General features: G+C 35.5%; 1 protein-coding gene across 4 annotated transcripts in view; it reads right to left on the bottom strand.

Annotated features, from left to right (window-relative positions):
* Window positions 1-13,496, bottom strand: part of KCNJ3 (potassium inwardly rectifying channel subfamily J member 3) — a 159,539-nt gene that overhangs the window by 116,249 nt on the left and 29,794 nt on the right. The gene's annotated exons all lie outside the window — the stretch shown is intronic.

The raw sequence follows: 13,496 nt of genomic DNA, 5'->3' as shown, positions 1-13,496 counted from the left end.
CCTGCGTTGCTGTGACTCTGGTGTAGGCTGGCGGCTACAGCTCCGATTAGACCCCTAGCCTTGGAACCTCCATATGCTGCGGGAGTGGCCCTAAAAAAAAAAAAAAAAGACAAAAAATAAATAAATAAAAAAGAAAAAAAGAAAACATAAGCCATATGAAGACTCTATCTTGCATTACATAGATGTCTTTAAGTTTTCCTTAGGAACCTACATAACCTGAAATCAGCAATTCAAAGTCAGCCCTTTGTGACTTTAATTTTAAAAGACTTTAAAGGAAGACTTCTTTAAATAGAACCCACAGGTGACATTTATGCATCATGTCTAATAAGCAGCAAATCTCAGTTCCACAATCATATTATGCATTCTTCATCTTTATTTGTGGTAGATATCAAGACTGCTGTTCACTGTTACTCTCATTTGTACGATGTGTTCTCTCTCTTTCTCTCTGCTTTGCCAATTATTTGCAATTTTCTTGCCCATTTAAACAAATCAGGTTTGGGGCTCACTATTCTCTTCTCCTTTGGACTGGAAGGATTTAATTAACACATTTCTGTTTTATTTTCTGTTTCACTTACTCCTGGAGCTTTATTTCATTGTTCTTTTCTATTTTAAATTCAGTTCATTATGCCTTTTTTACTTGCTAAGAGATACCATTAAGGCTATACATTTGTACACCAGAGAGGATTTAATTTGTGGGATTCTTGGTCATTTTGAATCAAACAGTCTGTAAATTTAGTCTGAATTATTTTTAACTAAAAATTTCATAGAATAAATTGTTGCTTGTTTGATCATATATCACTTATATGTGAATCTAAGAAAAGGATACAAATGAACCTATTTGTAGAATGGAAACAGACTCACAAACTTTGGAAAACTACGGTTACCAAAGGGGACAGGTTGGGGGAGGGAGCTTGTTTGACTTTTACATTTCTAAATTTTTAAAATTTCCTGAGATATAGATTGGGGTTAGGCAGGTAAAGAATATATCTTTTGCTGTGAATTTGTATATTTATTTCATGGTATTAAGAAATCTGGCCAGTATGAGCATCAATTTTAGAAATATATCGCACTTTTCTTCATAGCTTAATGCATGCTTATTGTTTGCAAATATGCTATCAGTCTAAAAAAGTCATTCTTAGTAGTGTACAGCAGTTGTTGTACCACTAATACCTGAATTTGCCAATCTTCTTGAATAATATCCTCTATATCCCACTTACATTTTATTGTTTGTGTATCACTTTTGACAGAAATATGGTTATAATTGATCACTGTAGATTTGTCAAATTGCCCTTGTATTCTATAACTCATTTTTATTATTTTATAAAACCATTTTTATTATTTTATAAAAATAATAAAGGCTGAAGCACTATCTTCTAGTGGACTGTCTTTTAACAATTATTTTTCTATTTGATGCATTAGTTCTTAAATTATATATTTATTTTAATCATTGAGTTCATTTTGCCTGATATATCTTTGCCTATCCATTTGCTATAATAGCTTTATCACCCTAGCTGACCTCTCTGTGTTATTTTAAGCAACATAGAGCTAAGATGTATAAATTAATCTAGGAGCCCGTTTCAAATAGGAAATGAACCTCTGATTTATCAGTGTGGAGTCCTGAGGCTTCCCTGGCCTTTGTTTTAATCCCCTCTCAGTCCATGCCAACCTCTTCTTTCCCCAACCCCACAGGAGAAGAGTCTCACTTAACCTAAACAACTGTTTTCCTAGGTTTATCGAGGTTACAAACACTGAAGCCAAGCAAAGGGGCAGTGGGGCCCAAGTAGGCCAACTCTTCAGCAGACTGTCTTCAAGTATTCCTATCCATCACCCTCTCTCTAAGGGAAAAAAGATTTTTGTGAGGTCCACAACCAGCAAGTTTCAGCTTCAGTTTTTGTGTTTTGAATTTCTCTGCTCTTTCTCACTCACTCTAGTTCATTTATCCAACACAGGTTAGAAATTCATCCAAATGTCTTATTTACTGATTGAGTCCTTTCCTGCTTCCCACAATTCTTACATGCTTATTTCTTTGCACATACATTTTTCTATCATTTCAATGAAATTGGGGAAGGAGAAGCTCTAAGGGTTAAATCTACCATCTTAAACCTTGTCAATACTCTTAAGTATCTATTTTCAACAATGATTTTCTACAGATACTGGCAAATTTTTTTTGGTCAAATTTTCATCCAATTCCACCTACTTCCATAGCAGAGGATTTGAAGGAAAAAAATGAACATGTCCAATATCATAAAATAATGCTAAGAATTTTTAACACTAAAATACAACATTGAAAGACAAGATAGCAAAGCCAAACAAAATATTTGTTATTTCTCTATAGGACAGTCTGATTTAAACTTATTAGGCAAATATGATATAAACAGGTTTTATAAAGTATGCTGGAGATAAATGAAGTGTTGCAGCACAATATTCATCAGCACATGGCCTGGAGGCAGACCTCAAGGGATTATACCTTTGAGGCACCATTGGGTAGCTGTGTGACTTTGGGGAAGTTACTTAAACTCTCTAACAATTAATTTCATTACCTGTAGAATGTGATAAGAGTGCCTGTCTACTAAAATGAGAAGAGGTTTAAATAATATATGAAAACAGTTAAGCCCATAATAGTTTCTCAATAAATATTTCTCATGGTTATTAAAAGCTCTGTTTCTTAGAAAGAGGTAGTACTGACCAGAAACATAGACTATATACCCTCCCAACATTAATTATTCCAGTTACAAGATTTTCTGTAAAGCTATGTTATAAGTGAGTTTAAAACATTCCGCTATTTGGTACTTAGTACAAAAGCTCAAGAAAAATGACTAAAGTGCTTTCTCTTGGTCTAATTTGCAATTTGTATTACTTTGTCTGTAGAAAGCAGAGCCCAAACTGGTAGATTTGGATAATTCAAAATTTTTGGTTCTCATATCATATCCTATGCCACAGTAAAATGATTTTATGCTGATTTTATGTGAGAAAATTCTCATTTTTGATTATATAAAACTTTCACCAAAAAAAAAAAAAAAAAAGTCATAGGAAGGAGATTAAAGAGTCAGTGCTAAAGCAGACTCAAGCAAAAACTCACCATCTGTAGCAGGAGGACTTCTTAAAACCCAGGGGTGTCTTCTTACCCAACTGTCAACACCAGGAATTGTGCCAAGGGGACAGATGCTAAAATTGGAAAGTCTCATCTAGGGCTTGACATCAGAGTTCTATGATTTCTCTCTAAAAAAGCATCAGTAACCATAATGGCAACAAAGTATTAAGGAGAAAACAAAAGCACTGTCCTTAATGAAGAATGGCTTCCATTAAATAGTTAATACGACTAAAATTCTATTAACAAAAATGAACATACTGGTTTGTGGGATGGGAAGTAAAATCTGTATTGAACTAGTTTCCAAAAGACCAGGAGGTATTTTTCAAATCATTGGCAACAACAGGGAACATATGATCAATCAGGAAAATAATAACAGAAGCCACCACTAAAAATAGCTTCCAATGACAGTGCAGAGTTGAAGAAAACAATAAGGAAATCTCTCCTGCTGTTTTAACAATACAGAGACAGAGATCTGATAATGAAAACTGATAACTCAAAGATGGCATTCAGCATAAAGATGGAAATAATCTATAACTAATACCATTTCATGGGGAATTTACTGTCCAGAAACACAGATAGCCTACTAGATGCTCATTCAAGAATTGAACTTGGATTTTTTACTCCCTTTAGATTTCGCTTCTATCAGAAGGAGAAATCTGGCTTTTAAGATCTCAGAATCTTCAGCTGTTTTATAACCAGGCTGAATCCGAAAGTGTACTTGCTGACTGGAGTTTTAGCTTCTAAAGCAGAGCTTGCAAACTCAGAGTGCCAAGCAGGTGACATGAGTGAGCAAGGTCAACTGTGAGGGTGGCCCAGGGACATAGGACAGTCTTTAGCGTGGAGTGAGAAAGCGAGACTGGTGTTGTCAGATTTCATTTTTCAAAAAAAATTTTAAAAATCTATACTTCTGTTTGAATTTCCAAGTTATATAAGTGTTGGTTAAAAAAAAAAGAAATACATGTTTTAGCTAAAAAGAAGCACTAATGTAACCAGTCTGCTTACTGGCTTATTCAATGTTTCAGAGGAAAATAAAATCATTAATATGGACTGTTCTTAAATGAGGAATGAGCCACTAAAGACAAGTATGTACAAGAGACTCAAATAAATATATTCTCCTTCCTCTTTTTTAATATGTGAGTAAAAACAAACACCACCAATAAAAATACTCTGAAGAAAAGAATGAATAAAAGAAGTGCCATAGGTGACTATTTTGTCAACCTCAACATTTACTTCACTCCAGGAAACCCTTATTATCCACTTTTATTTCATTTCATTCTAAGGTAAACTGATAAAGAGATTTTCTTTCTATCAGTCAGTCTTTTCCATTTCTACACCTCACTGCTTCTCATTTCTATTTATGGAAAAGGAAACTCATAAACATCCCTACATGACACAACACCATATTAGCTGCCAAACGCACATGAAAATACTGAATTATTTACCAAATATCAAAATAAAGACAGAAAGAACATATTTGTCAAAGCATACGTTGCAGATTCTATCTTGAAGGATTAGCCTGTGTACGTTCTCCCCAAGACTGAATGACAAGGCACCATGAATTACGAGGTTTTCCACTTCTGCTGGTGAGAACAAGAACAGTGGATCTTTCCTTAACCTGGGCTAGTTTCCCCATGCACATGAACCTGAAGACTGCAGACCTTAGCAGATCTCCAAAGGTTTGTCTCTGTGCAGCATTCTCCTCTAGAACATTCTACCATTTTCACCTCTCTTGGCTCCCAGCTCTTTCCCTCCACTCAGGGGAACCTCCTGGGCTCTCCCTGATGCCCTCCTTCTGCACCATGGTCTGAAGCTGGGCAGGCAGTAAAAATGGGCAGTCTGGATTCACCTCATTTCTTTTCTTTCCCCTCTCAAGGATCACTGCCTTTCCTTGTCTGATTTCCAATGTTGTCTAATATAGTTTGTTCTTTTTTAGATGTTTCAGGCAGGATAGTATACCTTGTCTCTGTCACTCTATCTTTCCTTGCAGAGATTTGTTTTGTTTTATTTTGTTTTTTTAATATGTACCGTTTTAGGAGTAAGAGTCTGTTCTTTCCTCCCCACTTTCATTACACTTTACAATTTCTATTGCCTCTTAAATACACACATTGTAAACCCTCAGAGTTGGTAAGTGGTACTAGAGTAAATTAAACCACCATGGTCACAAGCAGAAGCCAGTGATAAGTCTTTTTATTTCTTTTTACTTAAGACCAGAGATTCCCTGTCACTTTATCCCACTCTAAAACGTCAAGCTACAATGGAAAGAAGGTAAGATATTTCTTATGGCTTTGAGTGTCTCTTAGTTTTGAAATAGGCACAAGTTCTAGACATTAAAATGACCTGCATCAAGAGCTCCAATAGTTAAGTTTATGATTTAACATACCAACCAATGTATGACAAGTTCAGAAAAACTGATATAGTCTACAGCAAAAGACAGAAAGAGATGGAGCACAGGAAACAGTAACCCGAGAATGATTTGGAAAACACTTCAAATTTCCAAAAAGCAATGCCACGTACATTCTACACACTGCCCTAGGACATGCACAGTAGCTGTCTTCTAACAGTCAAGAATTATAACTTAAATTCAAAATTGAGCTTATTAGATGTTTTATTGTATCAAATTGGGATAGAGTTAAAATTCTTAGGTCAAACTGTAATAACTTTCTATGAAACAGTCCAGGACTTGTCACTCAAAATCAAAATTTCTCACTTTTCTTTTACTTCTCCTAAAAGATATTATGGGGGAAAAGTGAAAGATATATTATGACTTTTTTTCATTAAGTTTGACTATTCAGAATTAAATGACTATTAAAATGATAATTAAATGAAGCCATCTATGAAAATACATAAAGAAAAACTAAATTCTCAGAACTTGGCAATATATCTACATATGCCAAGTTCCACTTTTAAAATGAATTTCCTAATATTAAAGGCATTTTGTACTTACATAAATAATTCAAGCAAATTTAATTAACTACATCCCAGATGAAAACAAAATAATGTAGGATTTTACTAGGCGTATTTCCAGGGTTTCCCTTTATGCTTGGAGAAAAGCTGCCCCATAATTAGGCCTCTTCTTTCCCTGTGAGGCTGATTGCCTTACAATCTGAGGTGGTTTGTGTCAACAGAAACACAGATTAAGATATTCATTCCTGTGACCTGGAGACAGACCCATAACAGGGTGCAAAGTCCAGCGAGCTAAAGCCAATGCTAATACTTGACTGAATGTAAATGGAACTTGCTTACTGAACAACCTGAACTTGATATGAACAGGAAGAAAAAAATAGCTTCCTTCTCTATTTTCTGCTTTTCAGTTCACTCTGTTGGATCCTGAGAACGAATGACAGCATCTCAACTTTCAGGGAGAAGAGAGAGAGAATAGTTCCTTTATTGATTATTACAATTCACTTTTACTACCAAATGGCTCAATGTCGTTTAAAATCAAACTTCAACATCAATTTTTTCTTCACTTTACATCAGCAGGGGTGTGTGGTCTGATCCTGCCCTCTCCATTGCCTCTCTCACCTGTTTCTACCTGCTGGTCCTGCAAAATTGGAAAGGGCAGTGGGAGTAGGGATTAGAGGTTGAGGAGTGAAACTCTGACCCCTCTCTAGTTCTACCTTGTTTAACAGAAGCTAGCTGTCTTACACTCCATTCTAGCAATCATTAGCTACTGGTTCTTTCATGGGACTTTGTGCGTGCGTGTGTGTGTGTGTGTGTGTGTGTGTGTGTGTGTGTGTGTGTGCGCAACTCACAATTTCTTATAATTGGTGTTTCACTAATTTACTTTATGGGGGGGTTAAGGGGATCAGAGGGAACTGTAAGGACTTCTTCGCAGATCCAGACTATGGGGAATCATTCTGGATTTTCTTAACTCCTCCAGAAGGAAGCCCTCTTAGGTAGGATTTCCTCAGGGAATATGAAGCCCAGCCACCCCCTCTAGTAAGCAGTTAGCTTAGAGCAAACTAAGGCATCCGCATCCTTGCTAGGCAAAAATTCAAGATACATTAGCCTTTTCCAGTCCTGCAGAATTCTGTCATCTCAAGCATTTCTAGTAAATTTCCATGAATTTCCATAAATTTAGAAAATGGGAAGCAAATATTTGTTTATATTATGGAGGTGTATTTATCATAAACATAAGTAGTTTAAGCTCAGGTCCCCTTGCCTGGTCTCCTTCCATATCTTTGGAAAAGGGCCTTAGCAATGTATTCACATAGCCATACAGTTTGTAAAATGTGCAAAAGTAATATGAAGAGTAACATAATCAAACCCCATACTGTATATGCTTCATGCCCCACAAAACTTGGATCTTCTACAAAAACTCACTATATTCACTCGGCTCCCTAAACTGACTCAGGGATGCAATGAAAGAATCAAATTAAAATAAAATTGAAAAAAATATTCAGGAGGATATATTTATTTTATATTTTATTTCATTTTCCTAGAGGGAAAAGAAATTTTTTTTTCTCCTTAGGGAAAATGGAAAGAAAGCGCCTACTCACTGAAATGTTTATATCTCAAGGAAAAGCCAATTGCTGGAGATTAATTTTACATACAGTAATAATCAGTATGTTTTATTTATTTATGTATTGCTTTTTAGGACTGCACATGTGGCATATGGAAGTTCCCAGGTGAGGGATCAAATCAGAGCTGCAGCTGCCAGCCTACACCACAGCCACAGCAATGATGGATTAGAGCCACATCTGTGACCTACACCACAGCTCAGGGCAACACTGAATCCTTAACCCACTGGGCAAGGCCAGGGATAGAGCCCACATCCTCATGATTACTAGTCGGGTTCTTAACCCACTCAGCCACAATGAGAACTCCTATTCTATGCTTTTTAAATTTATAACTAATGTAGAGTAAGAAAAAAATCATTTGATACTTAGGTTTAATGGTAGATAGCCAATTCAGTAATAGTTATAATAAAATAAATTTTAAAAAATAACAATTTAATTTTGTACTTTAAAAACAAAGGTGAAATGGAATCCACTAAGGTTAGAAATGATTTCAATACTCAAAATGGGTTCTTACCATAGGTAAGCTGGCTGGTTTAGTCTCTAAATCTATATAAGGAAAGTAGGAATTTGAGAAACAAAAGGTATGCATACCAATAGATTAAACCAAAAATCAGTACTACAGCTTTTATTTATTTGCTTTTTCCAATGCTGTGGTGGGTTGAACTGGCCTCTGTTTCCCAGAAATGCACCAAATATCTGATTTATTTTCCACTTTTAAAATAAATCACTGATAAAAGCTAAATGTTTTTGTATTTTCCATCCTTGATTAATCCCTGGCATTTTCAAGAGATCTGTAAATAATGCATGCTTTTGAATGATATCTTGCCAGATTGTTCTTAGCAGACCCAGAGTTGAACACTGAATTTTGATGGGCAGTTAGTGAAATAATGCAAAGAAGGCAGAAATGAACAGCTAATGAGCTACTTGGAATGCCAGCCTGGCACTTTGTCCAAGAAAAACTTCAAACCAAGTGGTGATACAAAGGAAAAAAAAAAAAAGATTAAAGCCACAAATCTTTTGAATCCCATTCCATGACTCTATAAGATGTTTTCATGTTTCTAAAGAGCCCACTGAAATCTCCAATTGTCTTTCATTTATCTAAACACTAGTGGGTCAGAAAAGTATGGACTGCCATGAACAAAGGGAGTTAAGGTCTGAAAAAGAGAAAAGCTAATAAATACTATGCTAATTAGGAAACAATGACAAATTCCATAGCAAAAAAAAAAAAAAAAAAATTGCCCTGGGATATCTAGGACATTTAAAGTTTAAAATACAAACATATGTAGAATCAGGCAATGTGGAAAAGCTCACTTCCTATCAAGATTTAGCTCCTCAGTTTCATAATAGCAGGAAAAACAATAAAGTGTACTACTGTCACTTTTGAAGCGATTAAGTAGGTAGGCTGGCTTATCTTACAAGGTTTAAGTAGAGACTTTGACATGTCAAAGGCAAGTTTTTTAATTCTATTTTTAATTTATTTAATCTAAGAAATTATACACAGCTCAAAAGATTCAAGTTCTGAAACTCCTCTAGTTGTGACAAGACAAGATAGTCAAAGGAGGTTTTGACCAATGCATTGGAGAGAGAATCTCCTAGGAAATGTCCTTTCTGAATACCAAATAAAAGCCTCTCTAGGAGAAGACTCTGTTAGCCTTTCCCCTTATCCCTTCTTTTTGCTTGTAACTCTGAAATGATGCCCCAAAATGCAGTGGCCATCATGGCCACTGGTAGGAAAGACAAATGTTAAAGATGGCAAGAAGACAGGAGGAGTCTGAGTCATTAATGATATCCTTAAGCAGCTGGAGCAGCCTGTCTGCCAGCTTCTGAACATCTTGTTACAGGTAAAAAATAAAGCTCTAGCTGTTGACACCACTGTTGGTGGACTTTCTACTATTTGCCATCAAATGCATACCTAATTCATACATTAGTATTTAGGCGAAAATATATTGCAAATATTAACCAAACATTCTTTTTTTTTTTTTTTTTTTTTTTTTTTTTGTCTTTTTGTCTTTTCTAGGGCGACACTCAGTGAGGCATATGGAGTTTCCCAGGCCAGGAGTCCAGTTGGAGCTGCCAGCCTGCTCCAGAGCCACAGCAATGCCAGATCCGAGCCGCGTCTGCAACCTACACCACAGCTCACGGCAACGCCAGATCCTTAACCCACTGAGCAAGGCCAGGGATTGAACCTGCAACCTCATGGTTCCTAGTTGGATTTGATAACCACTGCACCATGATGGGAACACCTAAACCAAGCTTTCTGATTGAAAATTATTTCATTACAGTTTGCTTTAAAACAAAATCTTTATTACTCTTATCTGTTTCAAAAAACTGACTTATATGGTATTTATTGCTCTAGATATACAGTATTTACTTCCCAGACCTTGATTTTCATTGATGATCAGAGGTAAGAATAATTAATTTTGTCAGTCATCATATGCCAATATAATGTTTTACTGGCGGTAGTTTATAAAATGATTAAGCTATTGAAAAACACTTTCAAAAAGTGTTTTATAATGCCAGAAAATGAAACAAAAAGGCCTAGGTCGAGTAGGAATTAAACACACAGACATTGATAAAACAATATCTAAGAGGAATATTCTGAACACTAAATACTATATTCAGCTTCATGGACCAGTTTAAGAGGAACTTAAGTGACTATGGCTAAGTTAAAGGAAAGCTCCTTACTCTTGTTAGAACTTTTTGATGTTTCATAGCATTTAAAAATAAAGGATACAGAGTTCCTGTCATGGGGCAGTGGTTAATGAATCCAACTAGGAACCATGAGGTTGAGGGTTCGATCCCTGGCCTTGTTCAGTGGGTTAACGATCCGGTGTTGCTGTGAGCTATGGTGTAGTTTGCAGATGCTGCTCGGATCCCGAGTTGCTGTGGCTCTGGTGTAGGCCAGTGGCTACAGCTCCGATTAGACCCCTAGCCTGGGAATCTCCATATGCCGCGGGAGCAGCCCTAGAAAAGGCAAAAAGAAAAAAAAAAATAAAAATAAAAATAAAGGATAGATGAAATTCTTCTACATCTGGTTGGCAAAGGTAATTTTAATAACTATAAATTTTGGACGTAATCCTCCCAAGCTGGCATAAATAAACACAATTTTCAATTCATTCTACTCATGCTAAACCTGTACATGTCAATTAAAACCTTCTGACACTAAGGAAGGCTTCATTTCTGGTATTCATGAATAAAATTTCATTGTAATTTCGCATGAGGGCTCATCCTTGGTTAATATTTTAGAGAGTTAGTCTAAGGACATTGGCATGTATTACATATGTTAATACATTATCAGTCTTCAAAAATGAGTTCAACTAAGAACTAAAGATTTTTATGATGGCAACAGCAATTAGTAACTTTACTGGGTGGCCGTTACGTGTCTCAAGACATGTTTCCACAGTATTTTCTTAACCTCTTTGCTGAAAACTCCATCTTGTCCTGCTTTACTTTACCCCATCTTACTGCTTGAAAAACAGTCACAGTGATGGTAAATGACTTAAGCTTAAGAACAAAGACCTAAAGGCATGTTATTCATAGGGTCAGCTGAATGAGGACTTAATGCATTGGTCTAGCCACGCCGGACCTGTGTAGATTGGCACGCCATTTGCACAAGCATGGTATGTCCTCTAAAGAATAAGAGAAGGAGGAACCTGATGGCCCCAAGTGGTTTATGAGCAGTCGTTAGCAGAATATGCATTAGCAAAGAGAACCAAGGTGCAAACCTAGGCACACGGGTTGCCACAAATAGGCATGCCCTTTGGGAAGCACAGTAAGGATCCTCTGGAATGCTATGCATAGACAGCTAACTCAAATGCTAATGACTGTTAAATGCCTAAAGGTCAGAGTAAAAGCTTAACCATCTACCAGCTATGTGACTTTTAAAATAATAAAAGAACTTATAAAATAATAAAAAACCCTACATCCTCCACCTACAGTCCCCTCCTCACTTGACATAATCCTAAAGAGCACAATAAAAGCAGTGTGGTTTCTTGAGGCAGTGCTCTTGGTCCCTGAAACCTTGAGTCCCTGGTTCCTATCTTTATTTAAGATAAATGTCTCTGTGTCTTGTTTTATGTTAACTCTTTTCCTTAAGTTTCACAGCACCCGTTCTTCAGCTCCATCCTGCTTGAGCTGGTCTCGGCATGTAAGTACTACTTAATATACTAAGCACACTCACTCCCTTATCTTATTTTAAAATTGTTAGTATAATACATGCCCCCAATATATAAAAAAGAGACAGGAATAATTTCTACCTTGATTTTGTATATGAAAATATCAAGGCAGAGGAAAATTAATAAATTTTCCCAGAATCATGCAAATAATACATGGTATATAGTCTTTAAAACCAAACAATCTAATGCTGAAGTCTATACCTATAATCAATCACTGGTGAGCTAACTCTCTCAAATTCAAAAGCCCAATCTCCTCTACCAACTGACATACATTTAAATCAGCAGTTTGAAATATCATGCAACACATTCTTCTAGAGTGAATCAACTGTGCAAGTACTGAATCTTTATACTAAGGATGACAGATTTGTTCCAGTGGTTCCAGGAACCAACTACATAAATTCCCAGAAAGGTAAGTCAAATCTTTGGTAGATTAATAGGGAAGAGGTTTATTGTAACAAGACCAAAGTTTTGAGAATATATGATCTTTTAGATTCCCCTTCCAAACTGACATCAATATAAAGTAGTCCAGACATTTATATGGATACCCAGGATCAGAGCAGTGTATTTTAAAACACAGAGAGATAAGCACATAACATGGTGGATAAAAGTAAGATACAAAGCTATCTCTATAAAAAATAAGGTCAAGAAAGAGTATCAGTGGTTTCACTGGCTATAACAATACTGTCAAAAAACAAAAACAAACAAGAAAAACAAAGATATATATTTTACTAAACATATATGCAAATGACACAAAATACTATTGAAATGTTGATACAACCAGAAGAGTTAAAGAAACATAACTGAGAAATCATGACATAAATAAAATACTAACAAGATGAAAATGACATGAGAAATTATATATCACGGCACTTAATAATTTCATAAAAATATTAATTTCCCTTTGTTTTAGCAAAAACCAGGACAAGGAATATTATTCATATACTGTAAATAAAGAAAATTTTATTCAAGAATATTATTTGACTTGGCAATATGGCTGTTAAGGGTAGAAATGCATTCTGACTCAGCATTTTTTCTACCACAGTAACAGACTATGCAGGTATGAGACTATTCCAAATGCCATTTTAAAAAGTTAATACCACCTATAATGTCTGCACTCTAGTTTTCAATATAATGAAACTTTTAATGTGAGAAGGCATATAAAAGAACCTATAATATTCTATAAGCACAAAAGGGTACCACTTTTAAATAAATTTGGTTTATATTTTTTCCACAAATTAAAATAATTTGGGTTACTGTCAGATCTGCATAGATTACATGAAGTAGTTAACAAAAAATGGAAAGTTAAGAGTATTGTCAAGAATTACTGAAATAAAGTTTGACACAGGAAAATTCATCAAATATTTCCCCGAAAATATATGGGAAGTGGAACCGTGTAAGATGTTTTTAAATAGGTGGCACAGAGATGGGGGAGGAGTGAAAAATTAAAAGCACAATGAGTTTGATGACATTTTCCTATGTAGGACTTCAGTTTTGCAATACGTTGTCTTATATATCACCTCTGAGAGGTAATTGGAGAATGCATTAATTACCATTTTCCAAAAAGGAAACATTCAAAGAAAAGAGACTTTCCCAAAACACCTAGGTGGTTGGTGGAGCCTTCAAGACATAAAAAGTAGAAGAAAGTAGAAGTTAAACCTCCACAACAGAATTTTGGAAAGAAAAAAAAATAATCATTTATGGTCTGACTAG

Source organism: Sus scrofa, chromosome 15 (assembly GCF_054392235.1).
Source record: "Sus scrofa isolate SSC_HxYL_T2T_F1_AM1 chromosome 15, Sscrofa_HxYL_maternal_Yorkshire_Landrace_v2.0, whole genome shotgun sequence".
Classification (NCBI taxonomy): Eukaryota; Metazoa; Chordata; class Mammalia; order Artiodactyla; family Suidae; genus Sus; species Sus scrofa.
The sequence above is the reverse complement of the archived record's forward strand: the minus strand, read 5'-3'. Positions and strand labels throughout refer to the sequence as shown.